Source organism: Sinohyriopsis cumingii, chromosome 12 (genome assembly GCF_028554795.1).
Source record: "Sinohyriopsis cumingii isolate HCF-2022 chromosome 12, ASM2855479v2, whole genome shotgun sequence".
NCBI lineage: Eukaryota > Metazoa > Mollusca > Bivalvia > Unionida > Unionidae > Sinohyriopsis > Sinohyriopsis cumingii.
In genome coordinates, this window is record NC_142972.1 from 324,566 (window position 1) to 343,563 (window position 18,998).

At 35.0% G+C, this 18,998-nt stretch overlaps 1 protein-coding gene across 2 annotated transcripts in view; it reads right to left on the reverse strand.

Annotated features, from left to right (window-relative positions):
• The window catches only part of LOC149785896 (uncharacterized), a 277,180-nt gene that overhangs the window by 124,144 nt on the left and 134,038 nt on the right, over window positions 1–18,998 (reverse strand). For both annotated transcript variants that reach the window (XM_089976106.1, XM_089976107.1), the window contains one exon: window positions 8,667–8,713. The gene's annotated coding sequence lies outside the window, so the exon portion shown is untranslated. The remainder of the gene's footprint in view (window positions 1–8,666; window positions 8,714–18,998) is intronic.

Sequence of the window (18,998 nt, forward strand, 5' to 3'; positions counted from 1 at the left end):
GAAGTGTCGCTGTAAGTGTGAATACCATGAAGTGTTACTGTAAATGTGATTACTATGAAGTGATACTGTAAATGTGAATACAATGAAGTGTCACTGTAAATGTGAATACAATGAAGTGTCACTATAATTGTGAATACCATGAAGTGTTACAGTAAATGTGATTACTATGAAGTGATACTGTAAATGTGAATACAATGAAGTGTCACTGTAAATGTGAGTACAATGAAGTGTCACTGTAAATGTGAATACCATGAAAAGTGTCACTGCAAATGTGAATATCATGAAGTGTCGCTGTAAACGTAAACCATGAAAAGTCGCTGCAAATGTAAACCATTAAAAGTGTCACTGTAAATGTGAATACTTTGAAATGCATCGCTGTTAATGTGAATACGATGAAAAGTGCCGCTGAAAATGTGAATACAATGAAGTGTCACCGTAAATGTGAATAACATTAAGTGTCATTGGAAATGTGAATACCACTAAGAAATCCTACATCAGGTACCTGTACGAAGATTGATGTCAGCTTCATTTGTGACAAGTTAGATACTGATAACAAGCAGGCAAAAGCAATCTATAACTGATGACAAGCAGGCAATTTTTAGTAACCTAAAACTTTGTCATGCTAAGAATATAAAATGAACTATGCATCTACTTGGCCCTGGGATGAGTATGAAGCAAAGTTTTACTCTACCTAGTCAAAATTTTACCAGTCAGTACTAGAGAATGAGTAAAACAAAATTCTTTACTATCTATCGACCCAACTTCTTTAAGCATGATACTGGACACAATTTTTTTAACTTTGTTATTACCAAATTATTTACAGCTTTGACATTTCACCAAACTGGAGATGTGTCTCATTTTTCTTTTCTTTTTGCCAAAAATCACACAATCTTTATCAAATGTTCCAACTGATTATTTGTATCATTATTATAAAGGACATTAAAACTCTTGCACTGAATTGAAGCAGGATAATCTTTAGAATTTGTTAGACTAGAGTCAAATCAAAGCAGGATAATCTTTAGAATTTGTTAGACTAGAGTCAAATCAAAGCAGGATAATCTTTAGAATTTGTTAGACTAGAGTCAAATCAAAGCAGGATAATCTTTAGCATTTGTTAGACTAGAGTCAAATCAAAGCAGGATAATCTTTAGAATTTGTAAGACTAGAGTCAAATCAAAGCAAGATAATCTTTAGCATTTGTTAGACTTAAGAGACAAATCAAAGCAGGATGAACTTTAGCATTTGTTAGACTAGAGTCAAATCAAAGCAGGATAATCTTTAGCATTTGTTAGACTGGATCCAAATCAAAAGCTTGCTTTGACACAAACAAGTGAAAGTCACTGCCTATTTTACTGTGTATAAATGAAGTGATTAGTTCATACATGTGGCTTCTACTTACTTAACAGCATTCTTTTGATAACTACATCAAAGATAAGCATACAATGCCCTTCAGACAACCTTAAATTTCTGACACCATCTGATTTTAGATTGGACAATAAGAGATCATATATGTATGGCAAAAGTCAAACATTTTGACAGAGCACTGAGATTGTGAAATTGAAGGCAAAGCTTGAGATGTCTCTGTAAATGCTGAACTTAAGGAATCACCTTTTCAGGACATATCAGCCCAGCAATGCTGAAGTTAAGGAAGCATACCCTTCCATGACAGATCATTCCAGCAAAGAAGTTAACAAAACCCTCCCAAATATATGAATTTTTACGATACAAATTCCTTGGGTACCATCAAAGTATTGTACAAATATTGTTTAGATCTTTATGAGGTAATATAATAACATGTGAAACTTATTTCACAGTAATGTTTATGTATTGAATGTGTACAAAGTGTGGTTTTATGTAATGAATGTGTACAAAGTGTGCTTATATGTAATGAATGTGTACAAAGTGTGGTTTTATGTAATGAATGTGTACAAAGTGTGGTTTTATGTAATGAATGTGTACAAAGTGTAGTTTTATGTAATGAATGTGTACAAAGTGTAGTTTTATGTAATGAATGTGTACAAAGTGTGGTTTTATGTAATGAATGTGCACAAAGTGTGGTTTTATGTAATGAATGTGCACAAAGTGCGGTTTTATGTAATGAATGTGCACAAAGTGCGGTTTTATGTAATGAATGTGTACAAAGTGTGGTTTTATGTAATGAATGTGTACAAAGTGTGGTTTTATGTAAAGAATATGTACAAAGTGTGGTTTTATGTAAAGAATGTGTACAAAGTGTGGTTTTATGTAAAGAATGTGTACAAAGTGTGATTTTATGTAATGAATGTGTAAAAAGTGTGGTTTTATGTAAAGAATGTGTACAAAGTGTGGTTTTATGTAAAGAATGTGTACAAAGTGTGGTTTTATGTAATGAATGTGTACAACGTGTGTTTTTATGTAAAGAATGTGTACAAAGTGTGGTTTTATGTAAAGAATGTGTACAAAGTGTGGTTTTATGTAAAGAATGTGTACAAAGTGTGGTTTTATGTAAAGAATGTGTACAAAGTGTGGTTTTATGTAATGAATGTGTACAAAGTGTGGTTTTATATAATGAATGTGTATAAAGTGTGGTTTTATGTAATGAATGTGCACAAAGTGTGGTTTTATGTAATGAATGCATAAAAAGTTGACCAAACTGAGCAGTCTAGAATTAGGATGATATCATTTGATGCACCAGCATATAAAGATCTTGACTTTGCTTTGAATAAAAATCCTAATACAAAAAATTCCCCTTTATAATCATATAGATGTTGTTGTTGTAGGGTTTAACGCCATTTTTCAGTACATGATTGGCTATACATGGCAGCCAGTATTAATGGTGGAGGAAGAACCTGGGAAAACCCCGGAAAGAACCACTGACCCACGAGAAGCTACTGGCAAGCTTTCTCACATACCCACATTGGCTGAATCCAAGACTGAAACCCATGCAGTCAGAGGTGAGATGGCAGTGATCCATAATGGAGAGCGCTTTAGACCACTCGGCCCCTCAGATAATCATACAGAGTAAAATGGTATTTATCTTGAAAACTAGATCTCTCCTTTGAAGTCTAACATGCATGTCAAACAGTAACCTTTTGTATGACCTAAAATTCCCAGCAGCATCACTCAAGTGACAACTGTAGCTGTCAATGTCTGAGCAAGACACACCCATGCTATAATAGCAGAACACCTAAGCAAAATTGATGTAGACAAGCCATTTTTTTGGTTCAGTGGTGTTAGGATTAAAATAATGACTTCAAAAGAGGCATTTATTTCAATAGGTAAATAACCCAGTTTCAATGATTCAAATTTTTCTTTTTAATATAATCTCCTCACACTGGCATGCTCATGAAACTTATAACTGGTAAGTGAAAACAGGTATTCATTTACTAAAATAGAGGCATCTGCGATGAGGAGAAACAGACCCAGATCTGCAGCACATTATACAATGGCAGATCTTAGTGTCTGAAGTACATGATCAGCAAAATACGGTCACTTCCTCTGCCACCATTCACTGGACAAGGCTTACAAGACCTGATAGTATTAGAGTCTTGGGACACATTTTGGAAAATTAATTCCTTAATTATTCAAAATAAAATGAAACCTGGCTGAGTGGACACACTTGCATATAAAAGACAACATTTATACGCAAGCTTTTCATAATTTTACTGAATATATAAAGATCTAAATAAAGAACATGTCAGCAAAGACCAACATTATCTGTTCCCATGTGCCTTTTATAAACAGGTTGCGCTATCACCTCAGAAGCCATGTGACTGATTAAAGAGAAGCAAACTCTTATTTTCATATGTACTTTGAATAAATATACTAAGTAATGGAAATGTACACCTAAACTTATTCATATGTACCCTGAATGAATATAATAAGTAATGGAAATGTACACCTAAACTGTATTCATATGTACTTTGAATAAATATACTAAGTAATGGAAATGTACACCTAAACTGTATTCATATGTACTTTGAATAAATATACTAAGTAATGGAAATGTACACCTAAACTGTATTCATATGTACTTTGAATAAATATACTAAGTAATGGAAATGTACACCTAAACTGTATTCATATGTACCCTGAATGAATATACTAAGTAATGGAAATGTACACCTAAACTGTATTCATATGCACCCTGAATGAATATACTAAGTAATGGAAATGTACATCTAAACTGTATTCATATGTACTTTGAATAAATATACTAAGTAATGGAAATGTACACCTAAACTGTATTCATATGTACCCTGAATGAATATACTAAGTAATGGAAATGTACATCTAAACTGTATTCATATGTACCCTGAATGAATATACTAAGTAATGGAAATGTACACCTAAACTGTATTCATATACACCCTGAATGAATATACTAAGTAATGGAAATGTACATCTAAACTGTATTCATATGTACCCTGAATGAATATACTAAGTAATGGAAATGTACACCTAAACTGTATTCATATGCACCCTGAATGAATATACTAAGTAATGGAAATGTACACCTAAACTGTATTCATATGTACCCTGAATGAATATACTAAGTAATGGAAATGTACACCTAAACTGTATTCATTTGTACCTTGAATAAATATACTAAGTAATGGAAATGTACATCTAAACTGTATTCATATCCACCCTAAATTAACATACTATTCATATATACCCTGAATGAATATACTAAGTAATGGAAATGTACACCTAAATTGTATTCATATACATGGCTCATTAATTTTAAACATGCACACCAGAAGCCATTGTGACAGATGCAATGAAATATCATGTATTGTCATTGCTGATGTGGAAAACATGAGTGTCAAGAGTTCTGAATTGTGCACTGATGATGTAAAGGCAATAATATGTTCAACTAAACATAATGTAAAGTACACTTCAGCCTTAATTACCACAGTCCAGCTTCAGAAACTGTATTTCCAAAACCCACAGAGGTCAATTTTTTCTTGCCAGATCACTCAACATGATGTAATCTTTAGGCTATGGATTAATTTTCATGGCAATCATTCTCCTGTCACAACCAGTGCTCAAACTGACACCATATGTCCAATCAATGTGGTTGTTGCTTCTACCTTACAACTTGACACCATATATCCAATCAATGCAGTTATTACTTTTACTATGTAAATTGACACCATATGTCCAATCAATACAGTTGTTACTTTTAACATGCAAATTGACACTGTATGTCCAATCAATGCAGTTGTTGCTTCTACCATGCAAATTGACACCAGATGTCCAATCAATGCAGTTGTTGCTAATTTTCCAAGCATAGCTAAGCATCTGAATAATGTGTTGCTTTTTTAAAAAATCAGTTGACTGAATGTTTTAAAGACTGTCACTTTCATGTTTATATTTGCTGGAGGAATTTCCTGACAATACTAGAAAACAAAAGCAAAAGCTTGATTATGTGGACATTTTGCATGAACAAAAGTAAAAGCTTGATTATGTGGACATTTTGCATGAACAAAAGCAAAAGCTTGATTATGTGGACATTTTGCATGAACAAAAGTAAAAGCTTGATTATGTGGACATTTTGCATGAACAAAAGTAAAAGCTTGATTATGTGGACATTTTGCATGAACAAAAGTAAAAGCTTGATTATGTGGACATTTTGCATGAACAAAAATAGATTAAGACATCAATATTACCCTTTGTATAGTTATCCCAACTAACTATACTGTGTCCAAGGTGAAAACCCTGATCTAGACCAAACCCAAACAAGCCAATACATGTACTTGTATTTAACCACAACATCCTTTCATAATGCTTGCAAGGTTTGGCAGGTTTGAATTTGAATATCTCTAAGCTGCATCAGGTCTATTGCCAAAAACATGTCTAGTAATCTGCAGTTGTCATAAAGCCTATTGTCAAAACATCTGTCTAGTAATCTGCAGTTGTCATAAAGTTTATTCTGGAACCATTAAAAAAAACTCCAATCAACTTTTGAACTATACAGTAATTAGTGAAAAGGACTTCAGATTATGGAGAAAACTAGGAATAAATTTATACTACTGCCGGATTTATGGAGAAAACTAGGAATATATTTATACTACTGCTGGATTTATGGAGAAAACTAGGAATATATTTATACTACTGCCGGATTTATGGAGAAAACTAGGAATATATTTATACTACTGCCTGATTTGAGAAAACTAGGAATATATTTATACTACTGCCTGATTTGAGAAAACTAGGAATAAATTTATACTACTGCCTGATTTGAGAAAACTAGGAATAAATTTATACTACTGCCGGATTTATGGAGAAAACTAGGAACAAATTTATACTACTGCCTGATTTATGCAGTGATTCTTAAAACTGCTTTTCATTATGGGAGGATAAATATAAATGATTCATTATGACAGGATAAATATAAATGATTCAAACAAAACCTTGTATCCAAGACACTCCAAGTCATTTCTAAGATGTACAAAAACAAATTATATTCAAATTTAAATTAAAGCTTTGTAACAAATATCAAAACTATGAACCACTTTGAACTGACTGACCTTGTCACATAACCAGAATAAACTTAACAAGGTCACTGGTATGGACAATTTGAATATGGCAATAGCGTGTGCATCAATTAAGGCATCAATTACAAAATCATAATCTAGAAATTAAACCAGAGTACAAAAGAAAACTAAACTTTTGAAAATAAAGAATGTTTTACATACTTTACATATAATAAACTTTGTCAAAGCAGTTCCTTGTAATTGTTTATCAAAATGGGCATGGACAAGAGAATGACCAGAATAACTGGCTGTTAAGGCTTGATTTGATAATTAATGTGGTAGTTCTACTGATAACAATTCCAGACTGTGTACACTGTTTTATAATTGTGCTTGATCTTGGTTGCCATGTAATTCATTCCATGTAGAATGAGCAAACACAGTCTGAGATCTGCATGTTTACTTTGATTTATGGAGTGTAGGCATTATTCAATTCAGCCATAAACTTTGAGTCCTCCTTGATAACCAAGGAGTTCCTACAGATCAATCAGAACAGATTATAGGGTTTGTAAACAGCCAAGGTAATGTTGACACTACCCAAATTAACCATACACGGACACCACAAACAAAAAATTGAGTGCATCCTGTTCTTTACAGTGTATTCTACAGTAATTTGAAACACACTACTAAAATGAAACAATACACGAGTAATATGCAACAATACACTAATAATATGCAACAATACACTAGTAACATGCAACAATACACTAGTAATATGCAACAATACACAATTGATATGCATCAATACACTAGCAATATGCAACAATACACTAGTAATATGCCACAATACACTAGTAACTTGCAACAATACACTAGTAATATGCAACAATACACTAGTAACATGCAACAATACACTATTGATATGCAAAAATACTCTAGTAATATGCAATAATACACTTCCTTAAACATACAACTGAACATGTTTTAATATAATTTTGTATTTTACTGATGACTGGACCTTTTATAAGCAAATGAGGAGGGGATACATATAGCTAACCTTTATCCCCCATGATCAAAACCTAATCAACATAGACTGTCCTATGCTTACCAATCCCTATTTAAATTTTAGACGTTGGACCCCCTGCTTGTGGCATTATTCACAAAATTTCATTTCTATATTAAACTGAATGATTAAGCCTCTTGGTACGTAAGGTGGCAGGGTCCAGTTTCATAAACTGGCCCCTGGCAAATTTCTTAACTTAAGGCTATGGTGTGACTTTTTCAGCTATTATTGTTTACTATTTACAGATATGGATATATTTGTGAACTAGGTGTTTCAGGCTTGTGTTGTTCTTGAAATTGACGTCAGGCATGTACACCTTCCAAAGTTGCCCTGCAGTCAATTGATAGTGAAATACCAATAGTCGGCTAGGAAGAAGAGCTAGCCTCCCATAGCAGTAGACACATGGGTTCAAGGCAAGTAGAATATCTCAAAAGCGGCTTGGATGACAACTATTCTGAATTGCATCAAACTATTTAGCAGACAATGTTTTTCAAAATTTTCATCTAGGGAAACAGCTTACGTTTGCACTGTGCGCATTAGATGCTGTCAAAAATGGCCTTTGGATGTGAAAAATGCATGTATAAAATAGGGGTTGGGGTGCATAAACTTCTTCTGCTATGAACTGCCATTGACTTCTCTGGTCAAGTGAATACTATTCTTATGCTTTGTTTTAATACAGGTATCTAAAAATATGGACCTTTTTGACTTCACTTGTGTATTTGATTTTTTTATGATTTTTAATACTAGGTCGCTGATTGCGGTATTAAATTTGTACATAAAAACTGGTACCTGCCCCCTAAGCAAAAGCAACACAGTTCTAAATTTGCTTCAATGAATTAACATGAACAAACAACAGAAATTACAAGCTCCTTGCAAAAACATAAACATCTTTCTTAGACTTGAACACAAAAACTTGTTTCTCTGCCTACCAGTGAACCAGAGTTCAAACAAGTTTTACTTCAAAGTTGATGCATTAACATGCAGGTAGGTCTTTAAAAAGAATACCTAAAACTGTCAGGACAAGTTTTTGGTAAAATTATACAACCAAGCCAAAGACCAGCTTCACAAAAATCATGATAGTTGATGCTGAAAATACAACGGTGAGTCGACATAGACAATCACACAAAACAAACACATAAACCTACCTTCCACTCCAGGCTCAATCCCCTTTGAATTCACAAATCATTTGTATCTGAAAACATAAAAAAATAACCTATAATTTAAAATCATACAAACGGCAAATTTTAATCTGGACAGGAATGAAGAAACAAGGAAAATGCGGTGTCAGTGTTGATAACAGCATCACAACCCTTTCTTTCACATTCACCTTTCATAAGCATTTTTTTTCTGGTGCTGTCATGGACATTTTGATTTTGTTCCAATGATTTGCTTGAAACATGTTTTTGCAGATTTATCCCTTTTCTAAAAATGCCGTATTTTAGTTAAATTACAAATAGACTGGAAAAAATGCCGTATTTTAATTAAATTACAAATAGACTGGAAAAAATGCTGTATTTTAATTAAATTAAAAACAGACTGGAAAAAATGCAGTATTTTAATTAAATTACAAATAGACTGAAAAAAATACAGTATTTTAGTTAAATTATAAATGGTTTGGAACGAAAAGTTGACATTGTTCTTCATGTTTTATAACCTCTGTGCAGTGCCCATGTTTACCTAAAATACCCTTATTGTTTAAGTAGCAGACATGAAGAGTGTCTCCTGTCCATCCCTGAAATCTCCCATGTATACAAAACTATTATTGAAGAAAAAAAAATCACACCTTGCTACCAGTGTAGTATATTTATGGTAATGCTGTATGTGATCACATGCCTGTGCAGTGACTAAAAGATTTAGTTGCCGACTTAAGAAGCTTAAAACAATTAAAAGCCCTTCGAGTCTGTTAGCAAGGTCAGTTGACTTCAGACTTGTACGTTTGTAGCATGGATTATTCTATGTGTGGTCAGATGCAATTCTGAAAAGATTAGTGATCATTTGATCATGGTTCCATTAAAAAAGCATCAATCAGCAAAAACAGCAGCTTACCTTCAGTGTTTAAAGTTTGTTGAGATGTCTAAGCATGTATTATCTCCCTGTGCTAAAATACCAGAAGCTAAGCAGCTGAAACATTACATGAATTTTAATGATGGATGGAAATGGGAATTTAATGATGGATGGAAATGGGATTTTAATGATGGATGGAAATGGGAATTTCTGTAGACAGAACCAAGTTCATGAAATTTAATGATGGATGGAAATGGGAATTTAATGATGGATGGAAATGGGAATTTAATGATGGATGGAAATGGGATTTTAATGATGGATGGAAATGGGATTTTAATGATGGATGGAAATGAGAATTTCTGTAGACAGAACCAAGTTCATGAAATTAAATGATGGATGGAAATGGGAATTTAATGATGGATGGAAATGGGAATTTAATGATGGATGGGAATTTCTGTAGACAGAACCAAGTTCAAGGATGTGCAAAGTGCCCTTCCTGTAAAGCTGATTTTAATATCGGCTATGGTGGAAAGAGTGGTATTATTTAGCATATTAAAATATATCAAATGTGACGGGGAATTTCCATCAAAAGATGTATAAAGATATATGTGCCAAGACAATGTCTGCCAACTTTGTATATGAACATACTCTCCCATTTAAGGTAGCATATATAATTTTTTTAGATCTAGTTAAAATAATGTTTCCTTACTTTGAAATCACCGAGAAGTTCTCATACAAATGGACAGAAACTGCTCATATAGTTATCCTTTGGGTCCTCACTGGGATAAGAAACTTGAAAACCTGTGACAGAATGAAAAACTTTCCATTCTCACTGAAAATCCTCCCTCTTTAGGAGTCCAAACTCCAAGCCAAATTTTGCAAATCTCCCAAATTGTCTTACGCCAACTTTCCAGAGCAGTAGTTCTGTTCTGATTAAATGAGCTGGCCAAGTATTGACCATCTTAATAGCATGGCCAACTACTGACCATCTTAATAACATGGACAACTATTGACCATCTTAATAACATGGCCAAGTATTGACCATCTTAATAACATGGCCAAGTATTGACCATCTTAATAACATGGCCAAGTATTGACCATCTTAATGGCATGGCCAAGTATTGACCATCTTAATGGCATGGCCAAGTATTGACCATCTTAATGGCATGGCCAAGTATTGACCATCTTAATAACATGGCCAAGTATTGACCATCTTAATGACATGGCCAAGTATTGACCATCTTAATGACATGACCAAGTACTGACATTCTTAATGACATGGCCAAGTATTGACCATCTTAATAACATGGCCAAGTATTCACCATCTTAATGACATGGCGAAGTATTCTGACCATCTTAATAACATGGCCAAGTATTGACCATCTTAATAACATGACCAAGTACTGACCATCTTAATGGCATGGCCAAGTATTGACCATCTTAATGACATGGCGAAGTATTCTGACCATCTTAATGGCATGGCCAAGTATTGACCATCTTAATAACATGGCCAAGTATTGACCATCTTAATAACATGGCCAAGTATTGACCATCTTAATGACATGGCCAAGTATTGACCATCTTAATAACATGGCCAAGTATTGACCATCTTAATGACATGGCCAAGTATTGACCATCTTAATAACACGGCCAAGTATTGACCATCTTAATGACATGGCCAATTCATTAATTATAACTTTTGTTAATTATTTTGATTATATTCAGTTCTACACCATTCCTGATGTTTCCAATTTGCAACTATTTGAAGAATAGCCCTGGTTTTGGCATGGCATCATGTAGACAGTATAAATGATTATTAACTGATCATGAATCTGTCGGGTTGATTATAAAGCTGTCATGAATACTGATGACTTATGAATCTGTCATGAATACTGATGACTTATAAATCTGGCAGCAAATGCTGATGATTGATTATAAATATGTCAACAAATATTGATAATTGATCATGAATGTCAGCAAATACTGATGACTGATCATTAATGTTAGCAAATGCTGATGACTGATCATGAATCTGTCAACAAATACTGATCATGAATATGTCAGCAAATACTGAAGATTGATAACTACTCAGGTCACAACACAGTTAATCCAGAAGAAATATGCAGAGAACTTGTGCTTCATAGCAGGTAAGTCAGCTCATCAAAGAATATAAAAGACCAGTACTGATCACACAAAGCATTGCTTTAAAACCCTGACACCAATGACCAAAGGTTGAGCAAGCATAACATAATAAACTGCCTTTAGTTCAAAATAATTCAACCAATGTATCAATTAACTCCATCATGGGGTAAAGGAATGTAAGCAAAAAAATGTCTTTTCAAACCCAAATCATTCACAGTGGTGACCATATTTGCTGTCCAAGCAGCATCACTAGAACATGGGCTCAATGCATGTGTAAAGTTTCAAGACAGTTTTGTAGCATGTTGTTCTAAGGAGGAATAACAGACGGATGGATGACAGATAACAGATGGATGGAGGACAGATAACAGATGGATGGATGACTGATAACAGATGGATGGAGGACAGATAACAGATCATCCCATGAACTCTTCTGGTCGATGACCAGTAGAGCTAAAAACTGATTTCCTAAAAAATATGACCTGCACCAATCAACGTGTATAAATAACTAGTACATTTATTCATTAATTTTGTCATTCCTTATCACTTAATTAATATATTACTGTGCTGGGTATTTTTCATACTGACACAAACTGAATGGTTGCCACAGTCTGATGATTCTACACAATGCATGATTAAAACTGAACTGCAATATTTATACCACACTGCCAGGAGTGGAAAACGATAAATGGCAGACCACATCCTGCTGAGAAAGAGTGGGATGTGACATTACTCTGTCACTTGTATGAACTTATTGTGAAAAGGAAATGTGGTATAATTAAAACATTGATAAATGGCTGTTGTCTTTGACATGGCAGTGTACAATAACTAGACCATAAGTACATTATAGAAGTAAAATCAACCGGATTCCAGATTTCAGTTGACTATACTTTACAAAATGCATGACTCTCTTGTATGCACTCTGAACAAGCGTAGTTGTTATTCATGAGTAATAACAAAGACACACAATAACAAAGATACACAATAACAAAGTAATGTGAGTTACAAGAATAATTATTGGTATAAAAAGATCAAAGAAAACCAAACTAGATTTTAGCCCCATGCAAGCACTATAAGATGCCTCTACTCCATTCTCATGGAAGCACTAGTGGATTTCAACTACAAGCATGTCTGGAAACCACTGTACCATCGTCATGGAAGCATGTCTGGAAACCACTGTACCATCCACATGGAAGCATGTCTGGAAACCACTGTACCATCCACATGGAAACATGTTTGGATGCCTATAGTAAACATCAGCTATTTTTAGCTAATTTTCATAGAGCCACCTTTGAAGGAAACCCCTATTAGACACTACAGTAGGCATTACAGTTAATGACCATTACACCAAATTCATGTAGTTGGTATTTAAGATCAAGTTAAAATCTGCTATTTAAATAAACTGGGTTGGATTCTTCATGCTCCAAAATAGAGGCCAAGGATTTTGTTTAGCACTTTCTTGAGTTTGGATGATTAGAATTACTACTAAGAAGGCTTCCACAAGTCAGGTGCTTCTGAAGGCAACACTTATTTTGGTAAGTTATTAAAATGTGGATGGTTAAGTTATGTAGACACCATCAACAAATTGGTACATTTCTAGTTTGGTCACACTGCCTCATGGACTTGACAGTGAACAAGTTCTAAAGATTTAAAGTAAATGAAACACTATTCCGTAAAAAATAATTATACAACTATAAAGATCAGATTTTACTCTTAAACATACTGACAGATAACAGATGTGTACAAAAACAGTAAGATGGTTACAATTTATGTTGAATTTAAGATATATTACACTGCTATAAATTTATCAGGCAGGCCTATGCACATCGAGTCATATAGGTAACAGATATTCTATTTACAGCACACTGCACCGTGTGGCTCGGGCATATGTATATCAGCTGTCTACACAACAACAGGCTCTACTGAGGCAAAGGTTTAAGAAACACTAATTCCTCCTATGTTAGGGTAGAGTGGCAACAAACTTGCTATTTCTTAACACAAAAGCTTGACCATAGCCAGTTGTGTTTGATAATGAATATGAGCATATCTAACCACTAAGGTGTGGGATACAGCATAGTAACCTAAGAAGTCCCTTACAGAACTAAATTCTAAATGGGATTACCAGCATTTAAATTAATTAAACCAAGATGTATTTTTTTGAAGAATGACCAAAAACATTAAAGCACTAGTAACAAGCCATTTTTCTCTGGTCATGAATTGGACACACTTCAATTAACACTGCAAATATTTGGGGTGGGGTGGGGTGGGTTATGTATGTATGTATGTATGTATGGATGCATGCATGCATGCATGTTCGGGGGGGAGGGGCGGGGTGCGAGGCCTGGGCCCGACGTCCCACTCACCAAAGGAAAGTGAAGTGTCTCTCACATCCTCTCCTTTCCAGGTGTAGTGATCGCTGCAGGACCACTGTATGGCTCTGGTGGGCAGGAGGTTACTTGCATATGGTTTCTCCTACACTAATGTGTCCACAGCAGCACTTTCATGTGGGGCCCCGTTTCCCCAGAGATTGATGTGTGGCATGACCGAGTGTGGGATACAGCATGATAACCTAAGAAGACCCTTACAGAACTAAATTCTAAAAGGGGGCATGGGGATTACCAGCATTTAAATTTATTATGCCGAGAAGTAGTTTTTGAAGAATGACCAAAAACATTAAAGCACTAGTAACAAGCCATTTTTCTCTGGTCATGAATTGGACACACTTCAATTAACACTGGAAATCTGTGGGTGGGGTGGGGTTGGGTGGGGTGAGGTGTGTATGTATATATGCATGCATGCATGTATGTATGTATGTATGTATGTATGCATGTTAAAGTTCACTGTTATGTATTTGCTTATTGTTGACAAAATAACTGTTCTAATGAGCTAATGTTTCTTAATTTTCTTAATTATGTAAATGCAAATAACCTCCAAATAAATCTGTCTATGCCTTCAAAGATCATAACTTGACCCCGTTAGCAAAATGAATGAACACAATGTGAAATGCAAACCCAAGTATCTCCATTCACTGTTTATTGGTTTAAAATTTTCACAAATTACATAATCAGAAGGAAGCAACATCCTGTTTTCTTTATACAAAAAACCCCAAACTGTGAATATAATCTAATGTCTTAATAACTAATTGAGTTTAAGAGGGTACAGTGCGTAAAATGTTGTGGTACAGTATGGGACGGTGTTTCCAATGTTCATGGTGCAACCAGGATATACAAGGAATGTAAAAAGCTCTATTGATGCAAGTTTGCTACGATTCAGGGCTTTTCTAGGGTCAATAGCAAAATATTCAGTTACATTCACAGCCATTTAATACTTCTGAGGTTTGAAAACCATGAAGATGGTACCCTGCATGATCAATCTGTTCAGACAGATACATGGCTTTTCAACACCAGATGACCTATGTAGTCAATCCAATATCTGTCAAATATACAAACTAATTTTGAATATTCTTGTAAGTGTTTGATTTGTTATCAAATACCAATATCAAGTAACATTATGAGACACTTGTATCTAGATATTGCAAAACCAACTGCTCTTGGAGAGGTTATGACATGGTGGAAATTTGTTATGTGTGATATAGTGTTATTGTCAATACAAATCTTGTTTTGTGTTTAACACCATTTCTCAGCACAAGATAGGCTATACATAGCAGCAAGTATAACAGGTGGAGAAAGAACCCAGGAAAACCCAGTTATGAACTACCGACCCATGTGAAGCTTCTGATGGCTTTATCACATACCTGCATTGGCTGAGCCTGAGATTTTAACCCACGTGGACAAAGCTGAGATGGCAGTGATCGGTAGAGGCAAGCACTTTAGACCACTAGGTCTCCTGAGCTCTACAATACACATTAACACAGCTAATGATAAACAACCAAGTTTTATCTTCATTCATTAAAAGTTATTTTTCTCACGTTTTTGTTGCACTATAAGTGGTTTCCTTCATACATACTGTTCTCAAAATACAATTCACACACACACACACCGACTCGCCATTAAAACTTTACAATCCTACCGATCTTTGAAAATCCCTGAACAAGAGTTCCCCCATGCAAGTATGTGCGTGAGACCTGGAGAAATCACTGGGTCACAGACTATGTACTGAAAGTACAAGGTTTGGGGCAATGTTTTTTTTTACTTACAGTTACTGCCCTTATTTTAAGACACCATCCCATCACAAGTAGAATGAAGGGTTTCAGCATGAGATTAGGCCAAAATAATCAAGTGTTTCCACTTTTCTGATCCACCGTATCTATAGCTGCCAACACAAAAGGTTTTGCTGATATCCTTAAAAATAATAATAATGATGGAAATAAGACACTCATATCTTGTGGCCATTGTTTTTTTATCTTTCATCTCATTTGGGTACCATTTTGCCTAATTTCTCTGACCTTTCCCACCCCACTAGTGTTATCTGGACAGTTATGTTTGGGTACACATGACACTTGTCTACCTACATCGTTTGAGTGTGCGGTTTATACTGACTGCATCTGGAACACACTTATCTGACTTTCCTTCAATTATTTAACATGATTATTTAATTTCATGACTGTCTGTAAGCCCAAACTTATCTAAATGGATTATTTAACTTTGTAACTGTTTGTGGATTATTTAATTTCATGACTGAGTTATTTAATTTCATGACTGCTTGTGGTCCAAATTAAATTGAATGTCTCATCCATCTTGTACATATATCATTTGTGTATGCAGTTCTTACTGATTTCATCATGTATATATATTGTTTGTGTACACAGTTCTTACTGATTTCATCATGTATATATATTGTTTGTGTATACAGTTCTTACTGATTTCATCATGTATATATATTGTTTGTGTACGCAGTTCTTACTGATTTCAACCAGCATGCATGATTCTCCCTTTGCCAAGTTCTATAACAGGCACACTTACTTAAAAAGGTTCTACAAAATGATACTGCAGAGATCTCGAAAATGCTTAATTACGCATATCTGGATGCCAATTTTTGATCTGGGATGCAGTAAATCACCAAGACGGGAGTCCTCCGTATGCATCTAATAGGTGTGCAGCAAAATTCAAAGACTTGCCAGTCCTGCTTCAGCCACCTGCTTTGTGAGAAAATGTGTTCATCAATTAGCTGTGCTGAAGACCCCTTGATACATACATGTTGCCATTTTATAAGAGTACATAAAAAGGAACATGATGCAATAGCTGGGCAGTAAGTTCAAAGGCTTTGACTGGTGGCCGGGTCGGAAATGTACTGATTTTACAGTGATTGAATTCAGAGGCAGAAAGACCCAGAGATGTACATGTGGTCATTTATAAAAGTACATCAAATAAACCACTTTAGCTTTCATTATTGTGTTCATTTCCGAATGTAGTGGAATAAGCAGTGCACGTGACCTCAGAATCAAGACATGTTGAGACTTAAACAAAATGCCATTCATAAGTGGACGACAAGTCGCCTAAAAATGTAAACTTCGCCTTCTTCTGTTAGGAAAGCGAAAACGACATCGCCCTGTGATTATTTAAGAGGTACATTGACTGACCATACCATATTGTTTTTTTTAATGCCTTTCGCCTTAGCCTGGTTAGTTCTAGTGTTGTAGTGAAATGTATTCATCAAGGCATCAGTAGCTAGGCCTAGTTTTTATATCAATTACGTTGACAAAGAAACTCTTGCCCATTCACGAGCATTATGTTTTGATAGCTGATTGACCATTAACCATTTTCTGAGTAAGGTAGCAACTATCGATTTCCTGCATGCTATCCTTTGATGATAAAACATACAAACTTGTGTTTTAAGATCAGAATCGGTGATCTGTATATATACACTATTTCGTCATAAAATTTGTTTGAAACTGTAAGTGAACCAGTAGGCTTAACGGGAAATAATGGCAGACTTAGCTAAGTCTGGGATGTACCAGTTTATTAGATTGTCTGTTTTCTTAATCATCGGGCAAATATATTCAGAAAAAATATGCAAATCATTGAAACCAAAGCCTAGGTATTATTTTATTAAAGATTTAACTTTAAAATGCAAATTATGTAGGTCAGAAACGTATGGGACAATGCTATGTTGTGGAATTTGCGAGATGCGCTTTAAAGTCTAAGCTGTTTTCTGACTTGACACATATTTGTGAAAATACAGGAAAAACAGCAAATCAGAGACTATTTATTTGCCTAAAATTACTACAAGTACGTATACAAATAAATAAACCATAAATTTGCAATCCTGTCAATGGAAAGTTGTAATGAAGCTATTACATTATGAAAACCTCTCCATCTAAAAACAGATGCACTCACATTTGTATTGATTCTGTAGGAAAGAAGGGACTGCAACTTTTGATGGTGGGACTCCTATTTTTACCAAAATGGGAGTCATGGAATCCTAGTTTTAAAATCCTAGCGAGACCTCTGTACTGTGTTGATTATTTATACATATTGTCTGGATCAAGACAGTGAGAAAAATATAAGTGGGGGAAGCAAAACTAATTTTTTGAACATGTGCTTTTATTTTCATGAAAGACAGGTTCCCATTAGTAAGGGATTGGTAAGCTCTCTTGAGAGTTAATGCAATCCACTTAGAAATGGTGGAAGTGGAACCTTTAATGATGAGGAAATTAGGTTTCCAAGTTATCTTGATCATCCCCAGCACAGCTGAGACTGGGGATCTCAATCAGGGGTGGAGCTGTTATATAGGAGACTGCCCCTGCACTGCAACAGGAAGTCCCTCCTCAGAGTTAAGGTCCTGGGATGGTCCACAAGCAGATCAAGATTGCTAAACCAAGATGGAGTCACAGAGGGGCAATCAAAATGAGCTAAGCAGTGGAGTACCTGACTTTGTATAGAACCTGTGAGATCCTCCTGAAAGGTGGGAAAGCTTAAGTGAACTTCATGCAGTAAGCATTCACTGCCCATCTGGTTGTGGACTGAGGAAATCTAAAAGGGGAGCTTGTTCAGTCCAGTGGCAAAAACATTCACCACAGGAGTCCCCCAAAACTGGAACAGAGTGTGCTATTCTGTGAGGATTACCTTCTCTTTCCTTGGCAGCCAATCCACCAAATTATTCTTCCTGATGGGAATGTGGTGAACTTGGCAAGTAATTCACTCTGAACTTATCTAGTGAATGTGGTTCTAAACCTCCAGAAGATTGATGTGTGCCTCCTTGTCTCCTTTGGTACAATACCACCACCATAACTGTCAGAGAAAACCATTATGCAGTGAACTCTTATTTTGTGGATGGACCCAAAGGGCTAAGAACACTGTCCTCATTTCCAAATTCTTGATTTGAAGGGTAGATTCTCTCAGGACTATGAACCCTAAAGAATTAGTCCTTCTGGC